Below are 18,430 nucleotides of genomic sequence, written 5' to 3'. Positions count from 1 at the left end.
CGCATAGGAGATATTTTTTAATAATTTAATAGTTTGGACTTTTCGGACGCAGCGCTATGTAATATGTTTATTTATTGTTTATATATTTTATATGTAAAATTGGGAAAGGGGGGGATCTAAACTTAATATTTTAGGGTACTTTCACACTAGCGTTTTTCATTTCCGGCATAGAGTTCCGTCACAGGGGCTCTATACCGGAAAAGATGTCTTCAGGTCTACGTTTTTATCTCTGGCGAAAAAAACTGAAGATTTGCCTGAATGCCGGATCCATCCTTCCGGTTGAACCGTGCGATTTTCACGCATGGTTGCTAGGATGAAAGTCTATTCACTGTATTACTTTCCCTTATAACAACATGGTTATAAGGGAAAATAATAGCATTCTTTAATGCAGAATGCGTAGTAGAAGGTCAATATAATAAACATTGGTGGCGCAGTGCGCCCCCCCTCCCTAGTATAATAAACATATAAACATTGGTGGCGCAGTGCGTCCCCCCCAACATAATAAACATTGGTGGCGCAGTGCGCCCCCCCTCCCTAGTATAATAAACATATAAACATTGGTGGCGCAGTGCGCCCCCCCCAACATAATACACATTGGTGGCGCAGTGCGCCCCCCCCTCCCTAGTATAATAAACATATAAACATTGGTGGCGCAGTGCGCCCCCCCAACACCCCAGTATAATAAACATTGGTGCCTATGGGGGGCCCCCCCCAACATAATACACAATGGTGGCGCAGTGCGCCCCCCCTCCCTAGTATAATAAACATATAAACATTGGTGGCGCAGTTCGCCCCCCCCAATACCCCAGTATAATAAACATTGGTGGCGCAGTGCGTCCCCCCCAACATAATAAACATTGGTGGCGCAGTGCGTCCCCCCCCCAACATAATAAACATTGGTGGCGCAGTGCGCCCCCCCTCCCTAGTATAATAAACATATAAACATTGGTGGCGCAGTGCACCCCCCCCAACACCCCAGTATAATAAACATATAAACATTGGTGGGCAGTGCGCCCCCCCTCCCTAGTATAATAAATATATAAACATTGGTGGGCAGTGCGCCCCCCCCCTCCCTAGTATAATAAATATATAAACATTGGTGGGCAGTGCGCCCCCCCCCTCCCTAGTATAATAAATATATAAACATTGGTGGGCAGTGCGCCCCCCCCCTCCCTAGTATAATAAATATATAAACATTGGTGGGCAGTGCGCCCCCTCCCTAGTATAATAAATATATAAACATTGGTGGGCAGTGCCAATGAGGGTTAAAAAAATAAATAAAAATTAACTCACCTCCTCCAATTGATCACGTAGCAGCCGGTCTTCTGTACTTTCTTCAGGACGCAGGACCTGTGGTGACATCACTGTGCTCATCACATGATCCATCACATGATCCATCACATGATCCATCACCATGGTAATGGACCATGTGATGGAGCTCAGTGACGTCACCACAGGTCCTGAAGAAAACAGGAGACCGGCAGCTACGCGATCAATTGGAGGAGGTGAGTTAATTTTTATTTATTTATTTTAACCCTCATTGGCACTTCCCACTGCGCCACCAATGTTAATTATACGGGGGTGGGGGGGCCGCACTCAATGTTTATTATACTGGGGGGGGCGCACTCAATGTTCATTATACTGGGGGGGGGCGCGCCGCACTCAATGTTTATTATACTAGGGGGGGGCGCACTCAATGTTTATTATACTGGGGGGGGGGGCGCACGCCGCACTCAATGTTTATTATACTGGGGAGGGGGGGCGCACTCAATGTTTATTATACTGGGGGGGGGGGCGCCACCAATGAAGATAACTGAGCTGTTAATACAAATGCAGGAGGCGGGTGCTGGAATCAAATAGCCGGCACCCGACCTCTATGACAGGGAGCTGCGATCAGCGGCAGTTAACCCCTCCGGTGCAGCTTCCTGTCATAGAGGTCGGGTGCCGGCTATTTGATTCTGGCACCCGCCTCCTGCATTTGTATTAACAGCTCAGTTATCTTTATTGGCCACAGCCCCTCCCCCTGTCCCTCTTCTTATTGGCAGCGGCAGCACAGGGAGGAGGGAGAGACTCTTCCACTGCGCTGCTGATAATAAATAATATTATTCTGCGGCGGGCCCCCATCCCGCCCGGGCCCTCGGACCATGCCCGAAGTGCCCGACCGGTCAGTCCACCCCTGGGCTTGGGACTCTCCACCTCGGCTCGGCACAAGCCATCATTTCTCTGAAAGGTGCATAGTCCACCACTTGGAAAGGGAGGGACCGCAGCACCAGCAACTTGGCCAGGAGCACATTCAGAGTGAACGCATACTGTTGTCTCTTGGCAATCGCTTCTGAGATCAATTGCTGATGGAATCACTGATGAGAAGTAGGAGGAGGAGCAGGAGCATCAGGACTAGCAGATGATGGGAAGGACAGACAGCTCCCTTCGGCTGAGGTGGTGAAGCCTTTACTGCCTGAAATCGTGTGCGTGCCACTGGGTGATGCTGTGGTTGCTGCAGCAGGCTGGACCACCACATCGGAGCCACAGTTCTCCCAGGCCACTTTATGGTGACGCTGCATATGTTGACGCAGGGCCGTGGTGCCAACATTGGCACCCTGGCCACGCTTCACCTTCTGCCCAGAGATTCTACAAATGGCTATGCTCACCTGCTCCTGTGGCTTAACAAAAATCTTCCAGTACACCGAGTAGGTGATTTCACCCCAACACTCCGTACTGACTGACTGCTACCGCTGCTGCTTCCGTGAACCTCTGCACCACTACTTTCCAGGCAGGTAGGTTCCTGCGAAGCGGTTGGTTTGGCAAGTTTGGCTCCCGACCTCCTACTGCTGCCACTCTGCTGACTCCTGGCCTGGCACTTCTCTGTTTGATCAAATAAATAAATAAAAAGGAAATTAAAACACCCCAAAAAGTCTCTACTTTTCTCTAATTTTCTCACTTCACAACACAACGGCTAATAAGCCCTTTTTTCCCCCACTAATACACACCAAAGAAGGCTTTAGAACATATAACCGCACTGCTGAATGGCAAATAGGCCCTTACTTTTTTCCACATATACACTCCACCAAAGGCAACCAACATATAACTGCACCGCTGAACGGCAAATATATATATTTTTTGCCACTAATACACACCAAAAAGGGCTTTAGAACATATAACTGATGCCTCCCTATCTTTTCCCTGAACTTCTATACAGCAAAATAAAAGTTTTAAAGTATTTTCTACCACTGTCCCTAGCGCCTGCTGATATCTCTCCCTGAACTAAGTACACTGGAAAATGACTGAATCCAAGATGGCTGAGGCTATTTATAGGGCTGTGACATTACAGGGCTGGCTTCTGATTGGCATTTTGGGTGATCCCTCATTTCCAGAGTTCCTTGTGCCATGTCCTAACATGTGCAGCAGCTATTTTAGGAAAAAATGTGATTCGTTACCATGAAGCTTGAGGAAATTCAGATTCGATGCAAATCAAATTTTTCCTGAAATTCGGATCGAATTCCACTTCGTCAACTTTTTTTCGTTGATCTCTAATTATTTCCTCCAGAGATGGATTGGGAACTGGAAAAAAAATGTAGAAAGCCCCATGTTGGAAGTGGAGTCAAACTGGCAGAAGGTGTGGCCAAGCCAAGTAGGTGTTTTTTTTGGTGGGCAATCTGCTTTTGCGTCATTCTATGCCAGAAAAACTTCCATGAGCAGGAGGTGCAAGGTCATCTATGCACGTCACCTAATTTAAAAAAAAGGTTGTGAAGGGGATGGATTAATGACACCATTCAACATGGAGGTCACCACACCTCCTGAAATATGCTGCACCAGAATCATAAAACAATCACAGAATAAATCAGTGCATGCTGCATGGTGAAAGAAAAACACAGGTGCACAGTCACAATTAAAGGTAAAGTCACAATGGCATAGCAGCATTCCTCAAACTAATTATACATAGTTTATATACAAGCTAATACTTGTTAAATGGTGATCAGAAATATATCTGCTAAGAACCTCTGGTTGCATATTCGATGAGGTATTAGCTTTCATATAAATCATGTATAGTTAGAATTGATTTGGACAAATCAAATAAAAATAAATTAAAAAATCTACAAATAGGGCATGAAACTAATTTCAAGAAGTTCACAAATCTTTAAAATAAAAAAATAAATAAATACAGGTTGCATTTGGCATTTATAGCTCCTACGATGGCCTATGTGTTTCCATGGCTGTAGGCAACAGACTATTCAAATTCCTTTGTAATTTTCCACTACGTTTTATAAACTTTGATTTGGTAGGTTTGCATTGACATTGAGGAAAGATGGAAGGAAATAGTGTATTGTCAGACTACAAAATTTAATATAGTTTAATTGACAATTCTCAAGCAACAAGTTTTCTTTGGAAAGTTGTACCAAAAGTTTAAACCTTTCAAATTTAATTTCCTTCTTTAGCTGGCATGAATGAATGTTGGCATATGGTGTATAACTAAACTGGCTTCTTTACTTACAAAAATTTTGCCAAAAAACGGGATATACAATAAAAAGTATACTTTACCAGAATGAGGCTGCACAATGCCCAACTGATATGCTACTAATCTCAGAAATATCCACTTTAATAACTTTATGCTGATTTATTTTATACATAAATACACTTTTGTAGGTAGCTGGCATTTATAGAAGTGAAACCCCCACAGCTAAATTTCTCACCAGAGCAAGCTGCTATAGAAAATGTATAAATATACAACTTCAATTAACTTTGAATGCAATTGAAATATGGGAATTACATGCTGAGGAAATTAACAGACCATTTTCTGTTTTTATTCCAGTTGCTGCCTATATTGAGAACTAATTGTATTTAATCAACAGCTTCAATCTTAGAAACTGTAAGTTGTCCTTCTGTTCCGATTATGGAAGACAAGAATAAGAAATATCTGCACAGGATTTATCTAAAGGGAGAAAGTGTGGGGTACAACTTTGTGAGACACAGTCTTGGCCCAGGGAAATAAATCAATGGCTGCATCTTACTGGGTTGTCCTTCTCTGACATCTGTATATTGCCAATATGTAAATAGCCCATTCAATGCATCACTTACTGTTCTAGAGTTATTGGCTGCAGCTTCATAACACAGACCTACCATTCCACCCCTTGCACATTCCCTACAAATAACACTGGTATTACTGAGAGCTCTTTGCTTTCTGTTTCAGCTTCTTACTCCTACACTTGGGCCAGGAAGCAGGAGGAATTCTTTTAGAACTCTTGGTATAGTCAGTATTATGTGCAGCATGAATGAAATGATGGGAAAAGCAGGAAGTCTGTGTGCTCCATTTTTCACTATGACACCTAACTTTGCAAATCTGACATGTGTCACTTTATGTGGTAATAATTTTGGAATGCTTTTACTTATCCAACCAATTCTGTATATCATGTTGTTGGTAAATTTGGGTCAATATATTTTACCATTATTTATAACTAAAATCAAAATTCACAATTTTCTAAATTTGAATTTATCTGCTTTTAAGACAGATAGTGATACATCATATAATAGTTATTACCGTATTTTTCGCCCTATAAGACACACCAGCCCATAAGACGCTTCTAGGTTTTAGAGTACAATAAGAAAAAAATATTTTTAATTCAACGTCAGATCAGATCTCAGCTAACAGCCCCAATCAGACCCTCAATGTTAATAAGACCACAACAAGACCTCAGCTTAGACCCCAATCAGATCTCATATCAGCCCATAGCAGCCCCCACTGCCTCTCATATTAGCCCCTAGCAGCCCCCTTTGCCTATCAGCCCTCTGTAGCCCCCATTGCCTCATATGAGCCCTCTGTAGCCCCCATAGCCTCTTATTTTGGCCCCTCTGTAGCCCTCCATTGCCTCTCATTTTGCCCCCATGGCCTCATATGAGCCCTTTGTAGCCCCATTGCCTCTCATATTGCCCCCAGGGCCTCATATAAACCATTTGTAGCCCCATTGCCTCTCATATTGCCCCCATTGCCTCATAGGAGCCCCCTGTAGCCCCCTATTGTCTCTTATTTTGGCCCCCAGTGCCTCATGTTTGGTAAAATAAATAAACCACTTACCTCTCCTGCTCCTGGACGCCGCCGCTCCTCACCGCCCACTCTCTGTCTTCTTCCTGTTGTCGGCTGTGCTGTGAACCAGCGCACACAGCGTGAGGTCACAGAGTGCCTCACGCTGTGCGCAGCCACTGCACAGCCGACAGCCGAGGACCAGGAGGCGGTTAGTACAGACCCTTCATCGCTTCCTGGTCCTCCGGTACTAATGAGTACTCATTAGTATTCGGCCCATAAGACGCAGGATCATTTCTTCCCCACTTTTGGGGGGAAAAATGCATCTTATGGGGCAAAAATTAGGGTATTTTACATTCACCATATGTCTAATTTATGTTAACATCATTGTGTAACCCAAAGCTGACTTCTTTAACCTGTTCAGGACACATGACGTACAGGTACGGCATGATGTCCCGGTACTTAAGGACACAAGGTGATCGGAACAAGGTGACTGCTCAAATCATTGAGCAGGCACTCGGGGAGAATGCACGGGGATGGGGGGTCCTGTGACAATTCAGACCTGCGGTTTGTGGCTTTTAAAAGTTGCGGCGGGCGGCGGTGCCATCGGGTCCCCATGCGGCTGTAGAGGGGACCCGATGGCATGGAAGGCAGCGCAATGCCTTCCTTAGGCATCGGCGCTGCTTTTCTGTTACGAGCCTGTGAAATCCAGCCCCCTGGATCTCACAGGCCGGAAGCTGTATGAGTAAAACACACTGTATTACTCATACCGCTAATGCATTCCAATACAGAAGTATTGGAATGCATTGTAAAGGGGATTAGACCCCCAAAAGTCCCAAAGTGGAACAAAAAATAAAGTGAAGAAAAGTTAAAAAAATAAAGTTTTCCCCCCCAAAAATTAAAAGTTTCAAGTAAAAATAAACAAAAACGTGATTTTCCCCAAATAAAGTAAAAAAAAATTTGGTAAAGATTAGGGGGGAAAAAAAGTTTACATATTAGGTATCGCCACGTCCGTATTAACCGGCTCTATAAACATATCACATGACCTAACCCTTCAGATGAACAACATAAAAAAAAAACTGCTAAATAAAAAAAAAATTGTCACCTTACATCACAAAAAGTACAACAGCAAGCAATCAAAAAGGCGTATGCCCACCAAAATAGTACCAATCTAACCATCACCTCATCCCGCAAAAAATTAGCCCCTACCTAAGACAATCGCCCAAAAGATAAAAAAAAACTATGGCTCAGAATATGAAGACAGTGAAATAATTTTTTTTTTTTTGCTTTACAAAAGCTGTTATTGTGTAAAACTTAAGTAAATTAAAAAAAGTATACATATTAGGTATTTCCGTGTCCGTAATAACTTGCTCTATAAAAATATCATATGACCTAACCCCTCAGGTGAACATCGTAAAAAAATATAAATAAAAACGGTGTGAAACAGCCATTTTTTATCACCTTACATCACAAAAAGTGTAATAGCAAGCAATCAAAGTCATACGCACCCCAAGATAGTGCCAATCAAACCGTCATCTCATCCCGCAAAAAATGAGACCCTATCTAAGATAATCGCCCAAAAACTGAAAAAACTATGGCTCTCAGACTATGGAAACACTAAAACATGATTTTTTTACATATTAGGTATCTCCGCGTCTGTAATAACCTGCTCTATAAAAATATCACATGACCTAATCCCTCAGGTGAATACCGTAAAAATTAAGTGTCCCACAGGAAAAAAAAGCAAAATGTAGGTGAAATATAAAATCTTCTATTTAAGCTGGAGTCACGTAGCGCCGCACGTCACTCTGTTCTGATGAGTATAGGGAGAAGATGCAGCTGCTGTTAGGGCAAGATTAGGCAGGGATTTACTCAGTAAAAACACTTAATGAAGTGATCGATCTACAGCTGTGAATCATTCAACTTCTGCTAGTTAATTGCTCACTGTTTTTAGGCTGCCCAGAGCGTTTTTTCTGTCACTTTTTTCTGGGGTGATCGGTGGCCATTTTGTGTCTTGTGGTGTGCCAGCACAAGCTGCCATCAAGTCCATTTAACCATCAATAGTGTGTTTTTTTTTTTTGCTATATCCTACATCAGGGGCTTGGCTGTGCTTGCTATTTTATTGAGGGGTGAAATTAAATTCCCAAACTAGCAATTCCCTAAATCAGTGGTTTCTGCTGTTGCAGGCCAAGTTTAAATCTGTCCGTAAAAGGGTATATTACATTGAAGGTGCAAATTCAAGTGCTGATAGGGTCCTCCTCAATAAATTCACACGCTACTGTGCATCTCCAAGTCTAATTCTGTCCGTAAAAGGATACCTGTCATCCAGGGCCAAAATACTAGGCCTACAATTAATATTCAGTTAAATCTATGGTTACTGCTGTGGCTGGTCAAGTTATTTAGTGTCCGTCAAAGCACAGTTTTTGTTCTGGGTTGAAATTAAATTCCCAAACTAGCAATTCCCTAAATCAGTGGTTTCTGCTGTTGCAGGCCAAGTTTAAATCTGTCCGTAAAAGGGTATATTACATTGAAGGTGCAAATTCAAGTGCTGATAGGGTCATCCTCAATAACTTCACACACTACCGTGCATCTCCAAGTCTAATTCTGTCCGTAAAAGGATACCTGTCATCCAGGGCCTAAATACTAGGCCTACAATTTATATTCAGCTAAATCTGTGGTTACTGCTCTGCCTGTATTAGTGTAATACGGTACTTAAATAGATAGCCAGATAGTGTTAGGTGCCTGTAAAAAAAGGCCTGAATTTGAATTCAATACATTGGGCCAAATAATTTTTTTCTTATTGTGGTGAACGGTAACAATGAGGAAAACATCTAGTAAGGGACGCGGACATGGTCGTGGTGGTGTTAGTGGACCCTCTGGTGCTAGGAGAGGACTTGGCCGTTCTGCCACAGCCACACGTCCTAGTGAACCAACTACCTCTGGTCCCAGTAGCCGCCAGAATTTACAGCGATATTTGGTGGGGCCCAATGCCGTTCTAAGGATGGTAAGGCCTGAGCAGGTACAGGCATTAGTCAATTGGGTGGCCGACAGTGGATCCAGCACGTTCACATTATCTCCCACCCAGTCTTCTGCAGAAGCCGCACAGATGGCGCCTGAAAACCAAGCCCATCAGTCTGTCAGATCACCCCCATGCATATCAGGGAAACTGTTTGAGCCTCAAGTTATGCAGCAGTCTCTTATGCTGTTTGAAGACTCTGCTGCCAGGGTTTCCCAAGGGCATCCACCTAGCCCTTCCCCAGCAGGGAAAGACATAGAATGCACTGACGCACAACCACTTATGTTTCCTGATGATGAGGACATGGGAATACCACCTCAGCACGTCTCTGATGATGATGAAACACAGGTGCCAACTGCTGCATCTTTCTGCAGTGTGCAGACTGAACAGGAGGTCAGGGAGGAAGACTGGGTGGAAGACGATGCAGGGGACGATGAGGTCATAGACCCCACATGGAATGAAGGTCGTGCCACTGACTTTCAGAGTTCAGAGGAAGAGGCAGTGGTGAGACCGAGCCAACAGCGTAGCAAAAGAGGGAGCAGTGGGCAAAAGCAGAACACTTGCTGCCAAGAGAGTTCGCCTGCTACTGGCCACCGCCACCTGGAACCGAGCACCCCAAAGGCAGCTTCAAGGAGTTCCTTGGCGTGGCAGTTCTTCAAACAATGTGCTGACGACAAGACCCGAGTGGTTTGCATGCTGTGCCATCAGAGCCTGAAGCGAGGCATTAACGTTCTGAACCTTAGCACAACCTGCATGACCAGGCATCTGCATGCAAAGCATGAACTGCAGTGGAGTAAACACCTTAAAAACAAGGAACTCCCTCAGGCTCCCCTTGCTACCTCTTCTGCTGCTGCCGCCTCGGCCTCTTTTTCCGCCTCGGGAGGAACATTGGCACTGCCGCCCAGCAAACAGAGGATGTACCACCAACACCACCACCACCTCCGTCACCAAGCATCTCCACCATGTCACACGGCAGGGTTCAGCTCTCCATCTCACAAACATTTGAGAGAAGGCATAAATTCCCACCTAGCCACCCTCAATCCCTGGCCCTGAATGCCAGCATTTCTAAACTACTGGCCTATGAAATGCTGTCATTCAGGCTGGTGGACACAGACAGCTTCAAACAGCTCATGTCGCTTGCTGTCCCACAGTATGTTGTTCCCAGCCGCCACTACTTCTCCAAGAGAGCCGTGCCTTCCCTGCACAACCAAGTATCGGATAAAATCAAGTGTGCATTGCGCAACGCCATCTGTGGCAAGGTCCACCTAACCACAGATACGTGGACCAGTAAGCACGGCCAGGGACGCTATATCTCCCTAACTGCACACTGGGTAAATGTAATGGCGGCTGGGCCCCAGGCGGAGAGCTCTTTGGCGCACGTCCTTCCGCCGCCAAGGATCGCAGGGCAACATTCTTTGCCTCCTGTAGCCTCCTCCTCCTACTCGGCTTCCTCCTCCTCTTCTTCCACCTGCTCATCCAGTCAGCCACACACCTTCACCACCAACTTCAGCACAGCCCGGGGTAAACATCAGCAGGCCATTCTGAAACTCATATGTTTGGGGGACAGGCCCCACACCGCGCAGGAATTGTGGCGGGGTATTGAACAACAGACCGACGAGTGGTTGCTGCCGGTGAGCCTAAAGCCCGGCCTGGCGGTGTGCGATAATGGGCGAAATCTCGTCGCAGCTCTGGGACTAGCTGGTTTGACACACATCCCTTGCCTGGCGCATGTGCTGAATTTGGTGGTGCAGAAGTTCATTCACAACTACCCCGACATGTCAGAGCTGCTGCATAAAGTGCGGGCCGTCTGTGCGCGCTTCCGGCGTTCTCATCCTGCCGCCGCTCGGCTGTCTGCTCTACAGCATAACTTCGGCCTTCCCGCTCACCGCCTAATATGCGACGTGCCCACCACGCACTGCGGAACATCACCACTTCACCACCAATGACTGGGCCTCCATGCGAGACCTGTGTGCCCTGTTGCGCTGTTTCGAGTACTCCACCAACATGGCCAGTGGCGATGACGCCGTTATCAGTGTTACAATACCACTTCTATGTCTCCTTGAGAATACACTTAGGGCGATGATGGAAGAGGATGTGGCCCAGGAGGAAGAGGAGGAAGAGGAGGAAGAGGGGTCATCTTTAGCACTTTCAGGCCAGTCTCTTCGAAGTGACTCAGAGGGAGGTATTTGCAACACCAGAGGCCAGGTACAAATGTGGCCAGACAGGGCCCACTACTGGAGGACGAGGAGGACGGAGGATGAGGAGGAGGTGGAGGAGGATGAGGATGAAGCATGTTCACAGCGGGGTGGCACCCAAAGCAGCTCGGGCCCATCACTGGTGCGTGGCTGGGGGGAAACACAGGACGATGACGATACGCCTTCCACAGAGGACAGCTTGTCCTTACCTCTGGGCAGCCTGGCACACATGAGCGACTACATGCTGCAGTGCCTGCGCAACGACAGCAGAGTTGCCCACATTTTAACGTGTGCGGACTACTGGGTTGCCACCTTGCTGGATCCCCGGTACAAAGACAATGTGCCCACCTTACTTCCTACACTGGAGCGTGATAGGAAGATGCGCGAGTACAAGCGCACGTTGGTAGACGAGCTACTGAGAGCATTCCCAAATGTCACAGGGGAACAAGTGAAAGCCCAAGGCAAAGGCAGAGGAGGAGCAAGAGGTCGCCAACGCAGCTGTGTCACCAGTGTCGGAGTCATTCTAGGGGCCCACCCTACAGCTGCCATAAACGGAAATATTACTTGTTCATTTTTTGGGCTTACATACATGAATCTTTGCAGTTTAGTACACAATACAGTTTGCAAAACAGAATGGTATTGTGCACTGCACGATATCAAAGTGTTTATCATTAAGCAACTCATTGTAGTTGATAATTTATCTGTTATTTACAGTCAGTAGTAGTTTGGATAGCACTCACACATGGAAATTCCTTATCCTTGATGAACCACCCTTTCCCTCATCCTAAACAATATCCAAAGTAAAGTAAATGTTTGTCAGCATCTTCATATAGAAAAGTGTACTGGAGTGAATAGGCCACCATGTAACCATCCCTATAGGGTCTTTCTCAAGTGTCTTGACCACTTGAGTAAGACCCTATAGTAGTCGATACGTGGTGGCGAACGCCGTATTCACTCCAGTAAACTTTTTCATTTGAAGATGCTGACAAACATTTACTTTACTTTAGGCTGACAGTTATTTTTTTTCTGTCTTTGCTATCATGGTGGTATCCATGTATGATACAGATCCAAAATAGGGTCATGTGCATGAACATCCGTACACAAACCATTCATTTAAAAAAAATAAATAAATCATGTTTTAGTGTCTCCAAAGTCTGAGAGACATAGTTTTTTCAATTTTTGGGCGATTGTCTTATGTAAGGTATCATTTTTGTGGAATGAGATGATGGTTAGATTTTTTGGGGGGGCATACAACTTTTTGATCGCTTGCTATTACACTTTTTGTAATGTAAGGTGACAGAAAATAGCTTTTTTGACACCGTTTATTTTTTCTTTTTTTTACGGTCTTCACCTCAGGGTTTAGGTCATGTGGTATTTTTATAGAGAAGATTCTTACGGACACGGCGATACCTAATATGTCTACTTTTTATATTTTTTTTACATTTAACATAAAAAAGCATTTTTGAAACAAAAAAATCATGTTTTAGTCTGAGAGTCATATATATTTTTTTTTTTGGGCAATTGTCTCATGTAGGAGCTCATTTTTTGCGGGATGAGGTGACAGTTTGATTGGTACTATTTTGGCGTACATACGACTTTTTTAGCACTTTTATTACCTTTTTTGGGAAGTAAGGTGGGCAAAATTTCAATTTCATCATAGTTTTTTTTGTTTTTTTTTATGGCGTTCACCGTGCGGGGAAAGTAACATGACCGTTTTATAGATCAGGTCATTACGGAGGCGGTGATATCAAATATGTGTAGGGAATTTTATTTCTTTCATTTTTAATTAGTGATAAATGTGTTTTTTTTATTTTCAATTTTTTTTTCACTTTTTTTTTGACCCAGACCCACTTGGTTCTTGAAGATCCAGTGGGTCTGATGTCTGTATAATACAGTACAGTACCCTATATAGAGTACTGTACTGTATTTTCACTTTACAAAGTCTGATTAGACTTCTGCCTTTAGCAGAAGTCTAATCAGCACCATGGACAGCCTCTGATCAGCACCATGGTGCTGACACTCTGCAAACCACTCGGCCATCCTGAGAGAGGGGGCGGGAGGATGATCGCGCGGCCCTCCCACCCGCACTGCCGCACCGCCCGCACCCCCAACCCCGCTGCGGCCGCCGGCACATAACACAGAGGGCTGCAGGGGGAAAGGTTAAACATAAAATAAAGGCATTTTAAAGTTTCTGATCCCCGTGGTCACAGGGATCAGAAACCTTCCGAAAGCGCTGCAAACCGCAGGTTTGAATTGACCTGTGGTTTGCAGCGATCGCCAACATGGAGGGGTCACAGGACCCCCTGGTCATTGACCCTGGGTGCCTGCTGATTGATTTCACCGGTGTGTCCTTAAGGACCGGGACATCAGGGCGTACTGGTACGCCCTATGTCCTAAACAGGTTAAGGGTGGGTTCACACTTGCGTTCTGGCATTCTGCTATAGGTTCTTGTCCATAGCACTCCACATTTTTCTGGGCAGCCTTTTGCATGCAGTATATAGCGACAGCAGGAGAGGGGCTATTGCCAAATATGTGCACTTTCATTCTGTACTCGACAATTTCTTTGTCTATGTCATTGTCTTTGTACCAGGTGGTCTTCTCTGACAAGAAAGCAATAAAACATTTGCTGCACATCTGCTGTGAAAGCAACGGGCTCTTTTCTGAAGCGCATGAGGACACCTAGCAAAGTATTGTTTAGGTCTGGCCCACTCAACAGTACATAATTTAAAGAGACCCCTTTATACTCGGCGCTGGAATCAAAAACTATTATGATTTGGTAGGTTTATGTGGATGGTAAACACCAAACATTGGTAGATACCAGTGTTCCCTGTCTGTCTCAAGTGGTCCTGCAACTTCAGCGTGATCAATGTCTAGCATCCCTTTAATGAATTCATTGAAATCTCTTTTCACTTCTGGCTTTCACTTCAGTGTTTTGCTGAGTGAATGCAAACGCTTCATGGCTTGCTCCCTGTTACTACGCAAAACACATCTGGGTGTGCCAAAGGGGAGAGGGGCTACCCAACTGTGATTGTCATCTTGGTAAGCCTCTCTATGCATAATCTACAAGAAGGTCTGATCCTCTATAGAGAGGGCCTGTTTATCATCATCTTTAGTTTTCTGGAACACTGTAATTCCTAGATTGTCTGTCTCAATGTTGGAATTGAATTCTTCTTAACCATATAGTGTAGAAGAGTCACAGTGTTGTGTTGACCTCCCAAAGCTTTCCTTGACAACGAAGCTGTTGTGACTGAGAAGGGATGTGCATCCATTTGTTATCGCAGACGTCTTCAATGTGTTAATGTTGTCAGGCTGGTGCACTGTCCCCAGGCAAACTTTTCCTACAATGACCCACCCCAGGTCCAGTCTCTGTGCATAGGGGGCATTATAAGGTCCATTGATCTGCTGGCGCACCTTGTGTATCTGAAGGATGTATCTCCCAAGAAGTAGAAGGATAGAAACATCTGGCTCAACAGCTGGGATAAGGTGAGCAATTGAGAGGAGGTGAGGGTGGTGATGGGCTACTTCTGGAGAGGGAACCTCAGTTTTGTCGTCAGGTATCATGCCACACTCTATTAGGGTAGCAAGTGGGAACTCCACTTTCTTATTGAAGGATTCAATGGTAAAGTCAGTAGCTCTTCTCCCTGTGGTTTCAATTGTCCCCGCACATGTCCTTAGAGTGTATGGAACCGCACTTTCCTTAAGGTTAAAGATATCAAATAAATCTGACTTTGCAAGGGATCTGTTGCTCTGTTCATCTAGCACTGCATACATTTTCACTGCCCTTTCTCTCTTGCCAGTGGGATACACAGTCACTAAACAGATTTTAGAGCATGATCGTGCACTCTTGCCTTGTCCACATACTTCAGTACAATTAGACATTACAGAGGAGAGTGGGGTCTCTTGTTGCTCCCTGCCCTGATCTTTCCTGGGTTCTACAGTCTCTAGTAAAACTGGGATCACTTCAGATTTTCACTTGCTGTCGGACAAACCTAGAAAACACAGAGAAAGCGGGAAAAGCGACTCCATAATCCTCTTTGAATTTACCTCCCACAGACATCCACTTGTCTTGCAGAATTGAGGGTAGTTTCTCTACTATGGGATTAGTGCCTCTAGCTGTATCTAGATATGAAAGTCCTGACAAGTAGCCATCCTCTTTGGCATATTCTATCTTTAGTAGAAGATCACTTAGTTCTTGTAGCCGCACGTAGCCCGCCTTGGGAAAGTCTTCAAGTTTTTTCAACAGTGCTCCTTCTATTACCTCTGGGGATCCATACGTTTCTTCTAGTCTTTTCCAGGTCATGTTGAGTCCTGCTGCAGGGTTGAACAGGTTTGCTCTTCTCATCCTCTTAGCATGCTCTGCTGACTCGGTACCAAGCCATTTTATCATTAAATTAAGCATTTCTGCTGGTGATAAGTTCAGACCTTCAGTGGCATTCAGAAAGGAAATATTTCCATGCCCAATAGTTTTCAGGACAGTCATCAAATTGGAGAAATCCTGAGCTAACCATTTCTTTGCGGATGAGATATTTGGTGACATCCACCGCACATTTTTGTTCGCACATGTAATCTATAGGTTGAGGTGATGGGAACACTTGTTTTTTGTTCTTAGGGGTTTCTGGTGCTTCATTCTTGGATTGCTGGCAGCCGCTGACCTTATGTGGTTGATTTTGCCTGCTCAGGGGGTATGTTGATCTCGGCCTGAATTCCTTTGCTTCAGGTTTAAGAGACTGTTCCTTTGTATGCACATCAGTAAGGTTCTGGATGTACTCACTTGTACGATTTGCAGAGAATAGAGGTTTTTCTGGAACCTCTGAGTCTTTATATGATTTTTCACTTCCTGACCGACTTGTTCCCATGTAGGCAGCGGCCTAGCTGCTCTCTCTTGTGCTAGGGCAGCTTTCCTAGCTGCTTTCTCTTGTGCTAGGGCATCTTCCCTAGCTGCTCTCTCTTGTGCTAGGGCAGCTTCCCTAGCTGCTTTCTCTCGTGCTATGGCAGCTTCCCTAGCTGCTTCCTCTTGTGCTAGGGCAGCTTTCTTTGCTGCTAACTCCTGCATCATCATGGCTTCTTTTTCTGCGTACTGTAGCTGGACGCGGACAGCTTCTGCGTTGGCAAGAACTCAAACTTCTGAGGAACTTGCTGAGGACATCTTGCTAGCCCGTGAAGATCTGGACACATGTGACTGCGCATCGTCTTGCTGGGCACTGGGAACGTTCTCCCTGCCTTGCTGTGTCGGCAGTAACGTGTCATCAGCCTGGTACTTTGTTCCTGATCTTAGACTCATGCTGCAGTAATGGCGTCTCAGTTTATTCCAGACCGCCACGTGGGTGTCTTTTTACTATTCTGCTTCGCGTATTGACTGTTGTATAACACTAGTCAGACAGCTTAACAATAATTCAGAAGTCTAGAAACGTGAAACATCACATCTGTATGTATTTTTTTCTTTCTGAATAACTTTGTAAAACTACAACATAAACATAAACAAAACATGTGTCAGTACATTAAAGATTATACAGTAGCCTCACTGCATCAGTGAGAGTACTCACAGATAATTCCATCATAAGTCCAGTAATAGATCAAGAGCTCTGCATGCAGTCTGATAGATCCAGAAGCAGCGATAAAATGGAGGAAATACAGTTCCAGGTTAAAGGTTACTGCATCTCACTCTGAGAAAAATACCACTTCCTGTAAAGTTCTGTCAAGATAATAACTAACTCTGACCACTACATTGCAGAATAATCTGTAGCAGCACATTGCACACAATATGGGCAGAACACCCATTTTGTGCAAGACACTACATTTGGGGCCTTTGCTGCATTTCTGACAGTCAGATACAAACGCTAAATACTGCTGTTATATTCTGTTTTAAAAAAAAAACACCCATTTTGTGCAAGACACTACATTTGGGGCCTTTGCTGCATTTGTGACAGTCCAATACAAGCTTTAAATACTGCAGTTATATTCTGGTTTTAATAAAACACCCATTTTGTCCTACATACTACATTTGGGGTCTTTGTTGCATTTGTGACAGTCCAATACAACCAGTCAATACTGCTATTACATTGTTGGTTGACAAATTAAAAAATTTTGGGACCGTGAAGTAATTGTATAAAATTTGCCTGTCACACTGTTGTGTGACCTCAATAATTTTTTCCTCTTTATGACACCGGCACTGCCTTACTGTCAGTGAACTTAATTGTTGACTATTGGCGGTTACATTGTTGCCTGACATAAACCATCTGTTAGTTTGGTGGGTGAACACAAAGAATGAGGAGAGCGTCAAATAAGGGACATGGCCCGGGTCGTGGTGCTGCTGGTGTTGGTGGAGCTCCTGTTGCAGGGAGAGGACGTGGTAGATCTGTGACAGCTACACGTACAAGTGAAATACCTTCCTCAGGTGCGAGTAGGCGACAGAACCTTCAGCGTTATTTGGTAGGGCCGAATGCGGCTCAATGAATGGTGAGGCCAGAACAAGTTCAGGCAATAGTAGATTGGGTGGCTGACAGTGCCTCCAGTTTCTTTCACATTGTCTCCCACCCAGTCCCCTGCTGAAAGAGTTGTCACCTACAGCCCATGGCCATCTGTCTTTCAACTCACCCCCTTGCAAATCAGGCAAGCAGTCTGAGCCCCAAGTCATGCAGCAGTCTCTTATGCTTTTTGATGACTCTGCTGGCAGGGTTTCCGTGGGCCATCCACATAGCCCTGCACCAGAAGTGTAAGAGATTGAGTGCACTGATGCTCAACCACTTATGTTTCAGGATGAGGACATGAGAAGACCACCATAGCACATCTCTGATGATGACGAAACACAGGTGCGAACTGTTGCGGCTTTCTGCAGTCTGCAGACCGACACGGAGGGCAGGGGTAAAGAGTGGGTGGAAGATGATGTGGAGGATGATGAGGTACTAGACCCCGCATAGAATCAAGGTCATGCGAGTGACGTGTGCAGTTTGGAGGAAGAGGCGGTGGTCGCACAGAGTCACCAGAACAGCAAAAGAGGGAGCAGGGTGCAAAAGCGTCTGTTACATTCTAGGGTGACATTTTACCCTTTTTGCCTTGAATAAACCCCTGCTCTGCATAGGTGACAGGGACCTAAATTTCAAAACAATTGTCTGTTACATTCTCAGATGACATAAATTTTTGCCGTATACAAACCCCTGCTCTAAATAGGTTACAGAGAACTAATTTTTGTAAAATCGTCTGTTAAAT

Source organism: Bufo bufo, chromosome 4, assembly GCF_905171765.1.
Source record: "Bufo bufo chromosome 4, aBufBuf1.1, whole genome shotgun sequence".
Taxonomy (NCBI): Eukaryota; Metazoa; Chordata; class Amphibia; order Anura; family Bufonidae; genus Bufo; species Bufo bufo.
This window is presented reverse-complemented; position numbering follows the sequence as displayed.